At 47.0% G+C, this 14,929-nt stretch overlaps 1 pseudogene; it reads right to left on the reverse strand.

Annotated features, from left to right (window-relative positions):
• Positions 1–10,155: 10,155 nt before the first annotated feature.
• Positions 10,156–11,067, reverse strand: LOC125637881 (olfactory receptor 9G4-like; annotated as a pseudogene).
• Between the last annotated feature and the right edge of the window lie 3,862 nt (positions 11,068–14,929).

A 14,929-nucleotide genomic window follows, 5' to 3' on the forward strand; every position in this document is an offset into this window, starting at 1 on the left:
TTTCCATCCCATCACTCCATGGGCTTCTGACTTCATTTTGCACCATTTTTCACCAGCCCTTGTAAACTATGTGCCTGCCATCTCTGCCTGAAACATGGATCCTGAACTGCTGACCAGTCTGGTGATGATCATTATGAACACAACACGGCTGATCCTGCAGTATTTCATGAGCTGTAAAACAGAGAGTGAATCAGAACCGTTACTGGGGTCAATATAGGGATCAGTCCTGGGACCAGTCCTGGGATCAGTGCTTTGACCTGTATTGGGTCCAGTCCTGGGATCTATTCTGGGATCAGTGCTGGGACCAATACTGGGAAAAGTACTGGAGTAGTACTGGAGTCTGTACTGGGACCAGTCATAAGACCAGTACTGGAGTCTGAACTGGGACTAGTACTGGGTTCTGTACTGAGACAAGTCATGGGACCAGTACTGTGGTCTGTATTGAGACCTTCAGTGTGGTCTGTACTGGTCCCAGTAATGGGACAAGCAAGTCATTAACCTGTATTAGACCAAAGTATTACAATCCTCTGGAGACTAAGCTATTGTGTCAGAGGCAAAGACCAGGCGGGACCGAGATCTGCCAATCCCTGAGGCCCCTGCAATGGCAGGGCATTGATTCAACGAGATACTTAAGGCACAGACTAGAAATTTTCCAATGGAACTTTTATCCATTAGTTGAATGCCAATTCGTTGAAAGCAAAACATGGCAATTTTGATGACATTTCATTTAGAAAGTCACCATATTTAGATCTTCTGTTTCACCAGGACGTTTCATTTCAATGCTTGTATTTTATGTAATAAAATGTTTAAAAAGTCAAAAATTGGAACGACTCATTTTGATCGACCCAGTGCTCACTTTTGGATGCAGGCCAGTACAATAAAGACCTCTGGTTTCCATGCATAACGCGGAGCCCTGAGACATTGTCTCGCCTTCTCCTTCAACCATGGATGCCACCAGGGGTAGCGGCAATAACTGGTCACATTGGCATACCAGGGGTATTCCCACCTGCCCACAGCAGAAACAAGGTGCTGTTCTAATTGGTCCCACAGGGACCTGTCTGAGACACCCTGCCTGGAGAGGACCTTTAGGGAGAAGATCTCCTCCATTCACCAAACTCCTCCTATTAATCATCCAAGTTTTCTATCAAGTAGGAGCCCACTGGAGTCAGCCAGGAAATGTACCTTCTCTTCCACAGGTAAGTCTGGCCATGCCAGGCAATGGTAGGATCAGGATCCCATTCGCCCCCTACCTCTGGCTTGAATGAGGTATGAGGTATTGTCTAGCCCCCTCCCTTCTCTACCCCATTAGCCCTAGGACCATGATGGCCAAACATGGATTTAATCTTTCTCTCCTTCACTCAGGAGATGGCTGTGAATGGCAGACATTCAGGGATCCTTGTGGTGCTTCACACACTGCTGCCTGGACCCACCAGTCAGACCCCAGTATTGATCCCAGCATGCACCCCTGGCTGCCATCCAGCACACAGTCACAGCCCATGCCCAGTTTTGGGTGTTAGCCTTTTTCCCTAAAAGAGGAGTATGGGGTGGGACACCCAAGTTATGTTTAAAACCAGCCCTGAGATCTTCCAGCTGGATCATCGGGTCACAGACATGGCAGAAGAGAGCACTAGGTCTCCTCTGATGCGCATCCTCCCCACAACCCTCATGTAACATCTCACTGCAGTTTCAGTGTTGGCTGCTGAGCAGAAAAGTGCTTCTCCACAGGTCAGCTCTTGTAAAAGCAAAGACTCCATCTGCCCCTAAACTTCATGGTAACCTGCCTTCTCCAGTGAGTAAGGTCACAACTGAAATGATATTTCTGATGCCCAGGTCATGTCCCAAGAGCAGCTGGGAGTTCAAAGTTTATTTGCTCATATCACAAAGAGTTTGGCACAACGTGCAAATTACTAGCACGTGGGTGCTGTCTACAAAGGTTTTCTTTGAAAAGAAGGAAAGGTAAAGGGGTGACATGATCACAGTCTAAGAACCAACATGGAGAAGAGAAAGCTGTTAATAGAGGGCTCTTAGTCTAGCAGACAAAGGTCTAACAAGATCCAATGGCTGGAAATTGAAGCTAGATAAAGTCAGACTAGAAATAAGCACAATTTTTAATAGTGAGAGTAATTAACCACTGGAACAAATTACCAAGGGCTGTGGTGTCTTCTCCACTATCGGAAATTTTTAAATCAAGACTGGGTATTTGTGAGAAGGATCTGCTCTAGTTCAAATGGAAATTAACTCAGGGAAGTTCTATGGCCTGTGTTATAATGGAGGTCAGATGATCACTGTGGTCTTTCTGGCCTTCAAATCTATGAATATGAAGAGGAACGCTATTAGATAAGCAGATAGGACCAGATCCTCAGCTGGAATAAATCCCCTCTGACCTCCATAGGGCCAAGGTGCCCCCAGTTTTTCCCATGGTACGCACTGTCAATCCCTGTGGGGCCATCCCTGCTGCAGCCGCTGGCCCCAGCATGTTACCTGCTTAACCACACCATATTCAGCCCCCACCTTCCAGTCCAGCCCCCACAGGTGCAGTGTCACTCCCCATCCTGGGAGGGGACACGGACTGCTGGAAGTGGGGCGAGGCTGGGCAAGTCCCTGGGGTAGAGTTCTGGTGCAGCAGCCGGCCCTACGGCAGCAGCAAAGAGTAGCGGCATGAGGCATGGCCCGTGCTGGGGCTTCTCACCGCTGCCAATTGTGCGTAACATGCATATGGCTGTAGACACTACTGACTAGGGCTATGTCAATTCACACCAGCTGTAGATCTGGCCCACACGTGATCTTAGCTCTGCCCCTTTTGTGGGTTTCTAGCATTCAGTCTTTAATCCTTCATACACTATTTCTCAGATTTCACAACGTATCAGAGCATTTTTTGTATACTGACATTATTTTTAGTGTCATGACCCAGCTGATTTTTAGTGGCTTAGCGATTTTACATGGTAAATTGTCTCCTCTACAATCTGTAGTTTAGTAGTGTTTTCAGCCTCCATGTACTATACATTTTCCTGTCAAGGGACAATTGAGGGTGTGAGACACTTAACTAAATTAGCTGTGAACTTCAGTGGCCTTAGATATAGTAGCTAATTCTAACCATTAGTCCATGTTGTGTATGTATGGCTTACTGTGTAGTTTTCACTGGACGTGAGCAAAATTTTTCAGCCACGGGGTTTTTTTTCACCAAAAAATGTAGCTTGGGGGTCAATCAAAATGTTTTGTGAATTTGTATTGAATTCGCTAAATTGTTTTGGTTGGAAAAAAAGAAGTCTAAATATTTTGTTTCAACATTTTCAAAATGAAATGTTTTGACTTCAATTCAAAATTACTTAGTTTTGTATTTTATTTCAATTTTATTTAATTTTTTTAAAGGTTAAAAACTCAAACAAAATTAAACATTTCATTTTGGGTCGACCAAAACATTTTCTTTGAGCTAAAGCAAAAAGAATTCAGCTTTTTCGGTTACACAAAGCAATTTTTTTTTTAAATTTTTTTGGTTCAGCATTGAACCGAAAATTGGTTCTTACACAACTCTGATTTGCATAGTAATGCATTTCATGGGCTCTAGCTGACTGTCCTACAGAGTGATGTTCAGTACTACACAACCTTCTCAGAGGAGAAGGAGGGCATGCTGCACCCAAACTACATGTCCCATGAGGAATCATAGTGGCATTTTCTCACTGACTTATTTCAGGTTTTGGACAAAATATTTTTTTACCATAAAATTATTATTATTTTTTTTTTGCATGGGGGAGCCTTGTTTTCCAACCAGTTCCAATGTTTGGGAATTATTTCATGAGGCTGACCAAAGCCAACTTTAGGCAAGATACCAGGAAACATTTCTGAACAGCAAGATCTATTTGGCTGTGGACTGAGCTGGCAAGAGCACCATCATCTGAGTCACTCAGTATTAAATTGCACAGGAGCATGTATTGTAGAAAGCAGTCCTACAGTGGAGTTATGCATTGCATAGGACAGATGATTTAGGTCTTTCCAGCTCTGACATCAGTGACCTGGAGATATTTTCTCCTTATGTTGAGGGCAGAGCTCAGGGGAAGTTACCATTTAATTAAGGCTGAGGAATGAAATGTGTGATTACAAAATGCTGATGAAAGCAAATCCTGAAATTGGCTGTTTTTATGAGTTTGTACATCCTTACTTTAACCGGGCCCTTGCAAGATAATCCTATGGCACGAAAGTGGCCTCCAGTGGTCATTTGAGGTAGTACATAGTGTGTGGATACATATACATATCAAGGGCTATATAATGTGCAGCAACACTTTCCGTAGAAGCCCTGGCTTCCTTGTAGCTTTCTGACAATATTTTCCATTGGGCTGACATCTGCTAGCCCAGACATGAATTTCTTTTGGAAAATATGGTAAAATTCTGATCTGAAGCTTTTGAGTTTAGTTGAGTGTGAACAACGCAACCAGAGGTGATAGCAGATATACCACCATGGAGCATCACAGGCTGAAATAATCAGAGGGGAGGAAATCCACTAGCAGCACATAACTAATTGATCACATTTCTTCTGTTTTCTGCTTGCAGAACTTCTGAGAACAGATCACAACTTTCAGAAAGTTATTAGTTTACTAGACACTTCCTCCCCCCCCCGCCCCGAATTTTCTACAGACTGATTCAGAACAGTTTGTTGTGAGTATTCTCTGTCAGTCTAGCTGCAGATCCTGAGATTGTGTAAACTGTCATCGCTCCATTGACTTCACCAGCTGAGGATTTGCCTCCTGATTCTTGCATAGCTCCCATTCCCACAGTATGTGAGCACATACTCACAGCTGACAAAATTGAGGAGGGTGCAGAGAAGAGATACAGAAATTATTTGAAGTCTGGGAAAAATGTCTTCCAATGAGAGAGATTCAGTGTTGTTGTAGCCATGTCTGTCCCAGGGTATTAGCGAGACAAGGCGGGTGCGGTAATAAATTTTATTGGACTAAACTGTCCAATTAAAATTAAACTGTCCAATTGCTCAGAGCTCCGGTATGAAACTGCAGAAAAACCTGAGTGTCTCTAGATTAAGTTTAGAAGTGTGAGCAACAAGGGTGATGTCGTGGTGGGAGTCTGCTATAGACCACTGGACCAGGGGGATGAGGTGGACAAGGCTTTCTTCCAGCAACTCACAAAAGTTACTAGATCGCAGGCTCTGGTTCTCATGGGAGACTTCAATCACCCTGATATCTGCTGGGAGAGCAATACAGTGGTGCACAGACAATCCAGGAAGTTTTTGGAAAGGGTAGGGGACAATTTCCTGGTGCAAGTGCTGGAAGAACCAACTAGGGGCAGAGCTCTTCTTGACCTGCTGCTCACAAACAGACAAGAATTAGTAGGGGAAGCAAAAGTGGATGGGAACCTGGGAGGCAGTGACCATGAGCTGGTCAAGTTCAGGATCCTGACACAGGGAAGAAAGCAGAATACGGACAGCAGAATACGGACCCTGGACTTCAGAAAAGCAGACTTTGACTCCCTCACGGAACTGATGGGCAGGATCCCCTGGGAGAATAACATGAGGGGGAAAGGAGTCCAGGAGAGCTGGCCGTATTTAAAGAATCCTTATTGAGGTTACAGGGACAAACCATCCCGATGTGTAGAAAGAATAGTAAATATGGTAGGCGACCAGCTTGGCTTAACAGTGAAATCCTTGCTGATCTTAAACACAAAAAAGAAGCTTACAAGAAGTGAAAGATTAGACAAATGACCAGGGAAGAGTATAAAAATATTGCTCAGGCATGCAGGAGTGAAATCAGGAAGGCCAAATCACACCTGGAGTTGTAGCTAGCAAGAGATGTTAAGAGTAACAAGAAGGGTTTCTTCAGGTATGTCAGCAACAAGAAGAAAGTCAAGGAAAGTGCGGGCCCCTGACTGAATGAGGGAGGCAACCTAGTGACAGAAGATGTGGAAAAAGCTAATGTACACAATGCTTTTTTTGCCTCTGTCTTCACAAACAAGGTCAGCTCCCAGACTACTGCACTGGGCAGCACAGCATGGGGAGGAGGCGACCAGCCCTCTGTGGAGAAAGAAGTGGTTCGGGACTATTTAGAAAAGCTGGACGAGCACAAGTCCATGGGGCCGGATGTGTTGCATCCGAGAGTGCTAAAGGAGTTGGCGGATGTGATTGCAGAGCCATTGGCCATTATCTTTGAAAACTCATGGCGATCGGGGGAGGTCCCGGATGATTGGAAAAAGGCTAATGTAGTGCCCATCTTTAAAAAAGGGAAGAAGGAGGATCCTGTCAGGCCAGTCAGCCTCACCTCAGTCCCTGGAAAAATCATGGAGCAGGTCAGGTCCTCAAGAAATCAATTCTGAAGCACTTAGAGGAGAGGAAAGTGACCAGGAACAGCTAGCATGGATTCACCAAGGGCAAGTCATGTCTGACTAATCTAATTGCTTTCTATGACGAGATAACTGGCTCTGTGGATGAGGGGAAAGCAGTGGACGTGTTATTCTTTGACTTTAGCAAAGCTTTTGAAACAGTCTCCCACAGTATTCTTGTGAGCAAGTTAAAGAATATGGGCTGGATGAATGGACTATAAGGTGGATAGAAAGCTGGCTAGATTGTCGGGCTCAATGGGTAGTGATCAATGGCTCCATGTCTAGCTGGCAGCTGGTATCAAGCGGAGTTCCCCAAGGGTCGGTCATGGGGCCAGTTTTGTTCAATATCTTCATTAATGATCTGGAGGATGGCGTGGATTGCATCCTCAGCAAGTTTGCAGATGACACTAAACTGGGAGGAGAGGTAGATACGCTGGAGGGTAGGGATAGGATACAGAGGGCCCTAGACAAATTAGAGGATTGGGCCAAAAGAAATCTGATGAGGTTCAACAAGGACAATTGCAGAGTCCTGCCCTTAGGATGGAAGAATCCCATACACCGCTACAGACTAGGGACCGAATGGCTTAGCAGCAGTTCTACAGAAAAGGACCTAGGGGTTACAGTGGACGAGAAGCTGGATATGAGTCAACAGTGTGCCGTTGTTGCCAAGAAGGCCAATGGCATTTTGGGATGTATAAGTAGGGACATTGCCAGCAGATCAATGGACATGATCGTTCCCCTCTATTCGATATTGGTGAGGCTTCATCTGGAGTACTGTGTCTAGTTTTGGGCCTCACACTACAAGAAGGATGTGGAAAAATTGGAAAGCACCCAGCGGAGGGTAACAAAAATGATTAGGGGACTGGAACACATGATTTATGAGGAGAGGCTGAGGAGAACTGGGATTGTTTAGTCTGCAGAAGAGAAGAATAAGGGGGGGACTTGTTAGCTGCTTTCAACTACCTGAAAGGGAGTTCCAAAGAGCATGGATCTAGACTGTTCTCAGTGGTGGCAGATGACAGATCAAGGAGTAATGGTCTCAAGTTGCAGTGGGGAAGTTTAGGTTGGATATTAGGAAAAGCTTTTTCACTAGGAGGGTGGTGAAGCATTGGAATGAATTACCTAGGGAGGTGGTGGAATCTCCTTTCTTTGAGGTTTTTAAGGTCAGGCTTGACAAAGCCCTGGCTGGGATGATTTAGTTGGGGATTGGTCCTGCTTTGAGCAGGGGGTTGGACCTCCTCAAGTCCCTTCCAACCCTGATATTCTATGATTCTATGACTTAGATCAAGGCCCCATTGTGCGAGGTTCACACCCATAATGGGAAAGTCCTAGAGGATACAATCTAAATAGACAAAGGAATGATAATTATCCCCATTTTACAGATGAGGAACTGAGGCACAGAAAGAGTAACTTGCTGAAAAATCAGACAGGGAGTATCTAGCAGAGCTGGGAATTGAACCCACCTTGCCTTAACCACAGCACCAGCCTTTCTTTCCTTTATTTAGGCTCACAGTATTGCTGTGAAAAGAAAAGGAGTACTTGTGGCACCTTAGAGACTAACAAATTTATCTGAGCATAAATTTTCATGAGCTACAGCTCACTTCATCAGATACATGCAGTGCTGTGAAGTAATTAAGTAACTATATTAAGTCCCTTGTTCCTCACTTCTCTTCAGAGTTGTAACCCTTCTGTGCTTAACCCAGGGGGTTTTCTTCATATCCTTCCCAAAACAGTGTAATTCACTCCACCCACTGGGGGCACTGTGGAACACCAAACCTTTCCAGATACACAGTAGCACCCCTGTACATCGTGAGCTCAGAGGCCAATCCATAGGCACATCATCAGCTAAGCCTATAGGTTGTAGCATGAAGTGTAACCCCAATAAGCAGGTGCACACACAGCTGGAGGTAAATGATTCTTTATTAGGGTTGGTGGGAAGAGAAGACAGCAGAATACAATGGCTCAGGTAGCTACAATAGGAGCTTAACAGCAGTTCCTAACTAGACCCCTAGGGGAAGTCCAATATAGGTGTACATGGGTATCCATTCTCCATTGGTGCCTCAGGACTAGTAACCTGGATAACCCATCCCTTAATTAAAAGGAATTAGGCATTGGTCTGTCTATCCCGCCAGCCAGGATTCGCTCTTGTCATCTATGGTCTCAGTGTTGCCAACTCTCATGATTCTATCGTGACCCCCGCAATGTGGGGGGTGGGTGTTTTTTAACCTGTCTCACGAAAATGCCAGCAAAGGCTGTCCAACTCACCAATTTTTCCTTATTCAAAATGGCCACCCTTGCTCATTCCTGCCAATAGGGCCAAAGGGGGCAGGATGGCCATTTTCCTACAGCCCAGCTGCATGTGGAAGTGGGGTAGTATCTGACTCATGATTTTTGTACACGTGGGGCTGGCAGCACTTGGGGTCCCCTCCACAGTGGGGCCTGAAGGAAGCAGTTCCCTCCTGTTTCATGCTTGCAGATTTTCCCCCCTGTGCACAGTAATTAGGCCACCAGCCCCCACCCCACAGTCCCCATGATGTACTCCCTACGTCCGCCCTTTGCAAGCACCATTGCCTAGCTCCTTCCCTTTAAGCCTAACATCCAGGCGAGCCACACAGATCCCTTCCCCAGACTCATCCCTTGGGTCTGAGGTTCCTGGGGCTGCCACAGTTTTTCAGGTTGCTGCCTCCTTGAGAACCATGTGTGGGAGCTGCCCTACAATCCCCTTCTTATTCCACTCTGGCTGCAGGGCCTCCTACCTCAGTATCTATTGCTTCCCCACAGGCTCTGTGCAGGCCTGTATCCTGCCTTTCAGTGACTCTCCCAGTCTCCTGCTGTTAGGGTTGCCACCCCTCCAGGATTGTCCATGAGTCTCCAGATGAATCTTTTAATTAAATATTATGTCATATAAGAACATAAGAATGGCCCTACTGGGTCAGACCAAAGGTCCATCTAACCCAGTATCCTGTCTTCCAACAGTGGCCAGTGCCAGGTACCCCAGAGGGAATGAACAGAAAAGGTAATCATCAAGTGATCCATCCCCTGTTGCTGATTCCCAGCTTCTGGCAAACAGAGGCTAGAGACACCATTCCTGCCCATCCTGGCTAGTAGCCATTGATGGATCTATCCTCCATGAATTTATCCAGTTCTTTTTTTAACCCTGTTATGGCCTTGGCCTTCACAACATCCTCTGGCAAGGAGTTCCACAGGTTGACTGTGCATTGTGTGACGAAATACTTCCTTTTATTTGTTTTCAACCTGCTGCCTATTCATGTGATGAAACCTCCTGGAACATGCCCAACCAAAATTGGCAACCCTACCTGCTGTCACTGGATGCCCAGAGAGAGTGAACTCCAATCTAGACACTTCCTCTCTGCGTATACCCCCAGGACAGTCTGCTACCACACCCTAATCAAGCTGTGACTCTAGGAACACCCCAATGCCAGTTGGCAATTGGCTCCCTGATATGTAACAGTAAAAGCACACCTCACATGGTGTTGTCATGATATTCATCTCAAAGGTCCCATGTAAGGTATTATGTACCACAGTGGTGCATAAACTTTTCCAGCCGTGCCTGCCCCAAGCTGGAAGTGTGGTGTGGCACTCCCTTCCCGCCCCCATGGGGCTAGCTCTGGCCCCAGGGCACGACCCCTAGGGGGGTGGCCAGTCTGGAATCAGTGCCCAGAGCTGAGAGGCTCTGTGTCCCATGCTCACCCTTCCCTGCTGTCCCTGCAGTTACACTGGTGACTATGGAAGCAAGGGAGTAGCTCTGATTTTCTCCCATCTGGCACCCTTTGAACATCACCTGCCAGGGGCAGTAATGACAGTAGCAGCCTATCAGGCCTTTGTCTTTATTGGTTCATCAGTGTCACATGACATTTGTTTAACAAGGAGCCTGCCTTTGCTGATGGTCTTTCTCAGGGCCTCCTTTATGTCCTTGTTCCTCAGGCTGTAGATGATTGGATTCAGCAAGGGGTTCAGCACCGTGTAGAGAAGGGAGGCCACCTTGTCCTGATCGAGTAAGTAGCTGAAGCTGGGCCTCATCTACATGAAGAGGAGGGAACTGTAGTGCAAGGCGATGGAGGCCAGGTGGGCAGCACCAGCAGAGAAGGTCTTGCACCGGCCCTTGGCTGAGTGGATGAATAGGCCGGCAGCTACAACGTAGCCGTAGGATAATGAGAATGCTGACGACGACAGTGCCACTGACAAAGCCAAAGAGGATGGCCTAGTAGGTGTGGCTGGAGTCACAGGAGAGGCCCAGCAGTTGTGGCACATCGCAGAAGAAATGGTTGATGACATTGGAGCCACAGAAGTCCAAACGGAAGGTGTGGCTGTGTGGGCCACAGCATTGAGGAAGCCACCCACATAGGACCAGGCTACCAGCAGGAGGCAGAGCCCTTTGGACATGGTGGTGGTGTCGTGCAGCGGGTTGCAGGTGGCCATGTAGCAATTGTAGGCCATGACCGCCAGGAAGATGTCTGCCAAGCCAGAAGGACTGGGCGGCACAGCTAGCCAGGGAGGTGCCCCTATAGTCTAACAGCAAGTCAGCCAGGATCCGGAAGGACAAGCTGCCAGTGAAGAAGTCCATGGGGGTGTGGAGGTGCCTGTTGGTGCAGATCAGCATGATGAGGCCAAGGTTCCTAGGAACACCAGAAAGAGGACAACCTGCACTTTCCCATTGGTTGTAAATCCCAGGATAAACTCAGTCATGATGTGATTCCTGCCTCTCATTGAGTTGGAATAGGCCATCGCTGGGTTCGGTAGGAGCAGTCATATCTGTAGCAATAGTGCCTAGCGTGCCATTGCATTTCTCTGTGAGGGAGAGGATGGTCCATGGGCCATACGTGTCTCTGTGTCACCCATAGGAAATTACACACTTTCTGTTACCCCAGCCACTTAGTTGTTTGTAGCCCCTAGGAATATAGGAACTACCACACTGGAACAGATTCCATATCTCCTAGTATCCTGTCTCTAACAGTGCCTGGTACCAGCTTCAGAGGAAGGTGAAAAAAAATCCATGGTGGACAATTATGGAATAATCTATTTCTTCCTAACCCCAGGCAGTTACTATTTGGCTTTTGCCTCAAGTCACCTGGGTTAGAGCAGTGTAGGACCTGGAATTTCCATTCTATGAAAAATGTCCCGATTTTGAAATTTATTTTTGTTCTGAATTGAAACAAAACCAGAAAATTTCCTCTATGTGAAATTTTCAGCAACAAACATTTTCAGGTGAATCAGAATGTTTTGATAAAATGAAATGTTTCATTCCAATTTCAACCTCTCTTTTTTTTTTTAAATTAAAATAGAAAAGTTCTAAATGAAAAGTGGTTTTGAAACAAAAAATTGAAATGGTCCATTCTGATAACACTGAAACAGAACATTTCGACATCATCAAAATGCTTTGTTCCAATTTTTTTCTATACAAAATTCAGTCAAAAGTGAAAGTTCCCACTGAATGTTTCGATTTCAACTAAACAGCATTTTCTGACAAAAAAGAACATTCAATTGGAAAAATTTTGACCAGATCTAATGCGGGTTTTTATCTCATTATAATACTTTTAAATCATTTTCATTGTAGCCATGGACATAATCTCCATATAATTGTCCTCCCCATTTACTGAAGGCTGTTAAGCTCTTGGCTTCAATGGTAGTGCTTGTGGCAATGAGTTCCACTGGCTAGTCGTGCATCTTTTTTAAAAAGTATTTCCTTTGATCAGTTTGCTTGCTGCCTTTCTGTTTTGCAGAATGTCCCCACCACAGGGTGACTGATCCTTTAAACGATAATGGCTCCAACCCCACTTGTGACTCAGTCTGCCCTTCTTCCCAGGTTCGGATAATTAGTATTATCAGCATATGCACAATGTGCCCAGCCATTTGATGGCTTCATCATCAGCCAGGAGGAGAGACAGTAGCCAACTGTCAAATTAAGCCTGTGAGCCCTCGTCAAGGATATGTGACAGTCTGAAGTTGACCGCAGCTGCCTCGAGGGTCATTAGAACAGCTCCATTTAAAGAGATTGGCCATGCAGTTGCCCTGTCTTGTTCTAAACTGGTTCAGAGATGACCACAGGTGCCTTGGCAGATCAAAACCTGATGGACAAATGGTTGGGTCAGTGATGACAGAGTGATTAACCACCATTGTCACTGACCAGTTGTTGCCTAAATTCCCTCTAATCTGCTCAGCCGTGCAGCAGACGATTAAGCGCCGCACAGGCCCTCAGGGCTGCAGTGAGGAGAGATGCCTCTTCCCCAGCCATGCCGCAGCCGGGGGAGAGGCACCCAAACCCAGCTCTGGTCCAGACCTACAGTGGCCGGGGGAGAGGCGCCTATCCTGCAGCCCCAACCCTGGAGCTTCATGGCGGGGAGAGGCACCTCTCCTGTCCACCAGCCCAGGTGCTGCTGTGGGGAGAGAGAGAGCTGGTGGGAGTCCTTTCTCCCCACCGTAGCCCTTGGGCAGCCTCCACCCCAAACCCCTCATCCCTGGCCTCGCCCCAGAGCCCGCAAACCCAGCAGGAGCCCTCACCCCCCACCCCACACTCCAACTCTCTGCCCCAGCCCCTGAGCTCCCTCCTGTACTCCGAACCCCTCGGCCCCACACCCATCACATCAATTTTGTTATATGCATCAAATATGGAGGTCACACATCACCTCCATATTAGTCACACATCACCTCCATATTAGTGCACATAACAAAATTCATTCCACAAACGTGTGCGAAAAATTAATGGGAACACTGGTTTGTTGCCTCAAGCAGAATCTGTCATGACACTGTCATGTCCTGTGGTGGCATAAATTACCATAAAGGGCACCTCGAAGACAGGTGAGGTGGTGGGTGGTTACTCAGTAAGGGGCCCACACTTTCCTTGACTTTCTTCTTGTTGCTAACATACCTGAAGAAACCCTTCTTTTTACTCTTAACATCTCTTGCTAGCTGCAACTCCAGGTGTGATTTGGCCTTCCTGATTTCACTCCTGCATGCCCGAGCAATATTTTTATACTCTTCCCTGGTCATTTGTCTAATCTTTCACTTCTTGTAAGCTTCTTTTTTGTGTTTAAGATCAGCAAGGATTTCACTGTTAAGCCAAGCTGGTAGCCTGCCATATTTACTATTCTTTCTACACATCGGGATGGTTTGTCCCTGTAACCTCAATAAGGATTCTTTAAAATACGGCCAGCTCTCCTGGATTCCTTTCCCCCTCATGTTATTCTCCCAGGGGATCCTGCCCATCAGTTCCCTGAGGGAGTCAAAGTCTGCTTTTCTGAAGTCCAGGTCCGTATTCTCCTGCTCTCCTTTCTTCCCTGTGTCAGGATCCTGAACTCGACCAGCTCATGGTCACTGCCTCCCAAGTTCCCATCCACTTTTGCTTCCCCTACTAATTCTTGATGGTTTGTGAGCAGCGGGTCAAGAAGAGCTCTGCCCCAGTTGGTTCCTCCAGCACTTGCACCAGGAAATTGTCCCCTATACTTTCCAAAACCTTCCTGGATTGTCTGTGCACCGCTGTATTGCTCTCCCAGCAGGTATCAGGGTGATTGAAGTCTCCCATGAGAACCAGGGCCTGCGATCTAGTAACTTCCGTTAGTCGCTGGAAGAAAGCCTCGTCCACCTCATCCCCCTGATCCGGTGGTCTATAGCAGACTCCCACCACGACATCGCCCTTGTTGCTCACACTTCTAAACTTAATCCAGAGACACTCAGGTTTTTCTGCAGTTTCATAGCGGAGCTCTGAGCAGTCATACTGCTCTCTTATATACAATGTAACTCCTGCACCTTTTCTGCCCTGCCTGTCCTTCCTGAACAGTTTATATCCATCCATGACAGTACTCTAGTCATGTGAGTTATCCCACCAGGTCTCTGTTATTCCAATCACATCATCATTCTTTGACTGTGCCAGGACTTCCAGTTCTCCCTGCTTGTTTCCCAGGCTTCTTGCATTTGTGAATAGGCACTTGAGATAACTCGCTGATTGTCCTGCTTTCTCAGTATGAGGCAAGAGCCCTCCCCCATTGTGCTCTCCTGCTCGTGCTTCCTCCCGATATCCCACTTCCCCACTTACCTCAGGGCTTTGGTCTCCTTCCCCAGTGAACCTAGTTTAAAGCCCTCCTCACTAGGTTAGCCAGCCTGCTTGCAAAGTTGCTGTTCCCTCTCTTCGTAAGATGGAGCCCGTCTCTGCCTAGCACTCCTCCTTCTTGGAACACCATCCCATGGTCAAAGAATCCAAAGCCTTCTCTCTGACACCACCTGCGTAGCCATTTACCTGTTTGGACAAGAAGGAGCTTTGGTCCCCCCACATGATACGGCTATAGATGGGGTGTCTGTGCCCGCTTTTGTGTGGGTGGCCAGGCCCAGCCCCTGCCCTGGCTTATGAAGCTAAACCGTGATGAGAGAGCGCCTGGCAGCAGAAGGCTCAGCCACCCCCAAAGCAGTTGACGGATGGTGGGGGAGTGTGCCTGGGGGAAGCTGAAGGCAAGAGAGTGCTGCCTACAAACCCATCACTTGTTCCCAGGGGGTACCGCACACTGTGCAACATACACCAGGACGCAGGCGAGAGCTGTCCCCAGGGGTGGGCCGATGCCTGTGCTGGAGTACAGAGCCCCTGCTGTACCCTGAGCGG

Source organism: Caretta caretta, chromosome 6 (genome assembly GCF_965140235.1).
Source record: "Caretta caretta isolate rCarCar2 chromosome 6, rCarCar1.hap1, whole genome shotgun sequence".
Taxonomy (NCBI): domain Eukaryota; kingdom Metazoa; phylum Chordata; order Testudines; family Cheloniidae; genus Caretta; species Caretta caretta.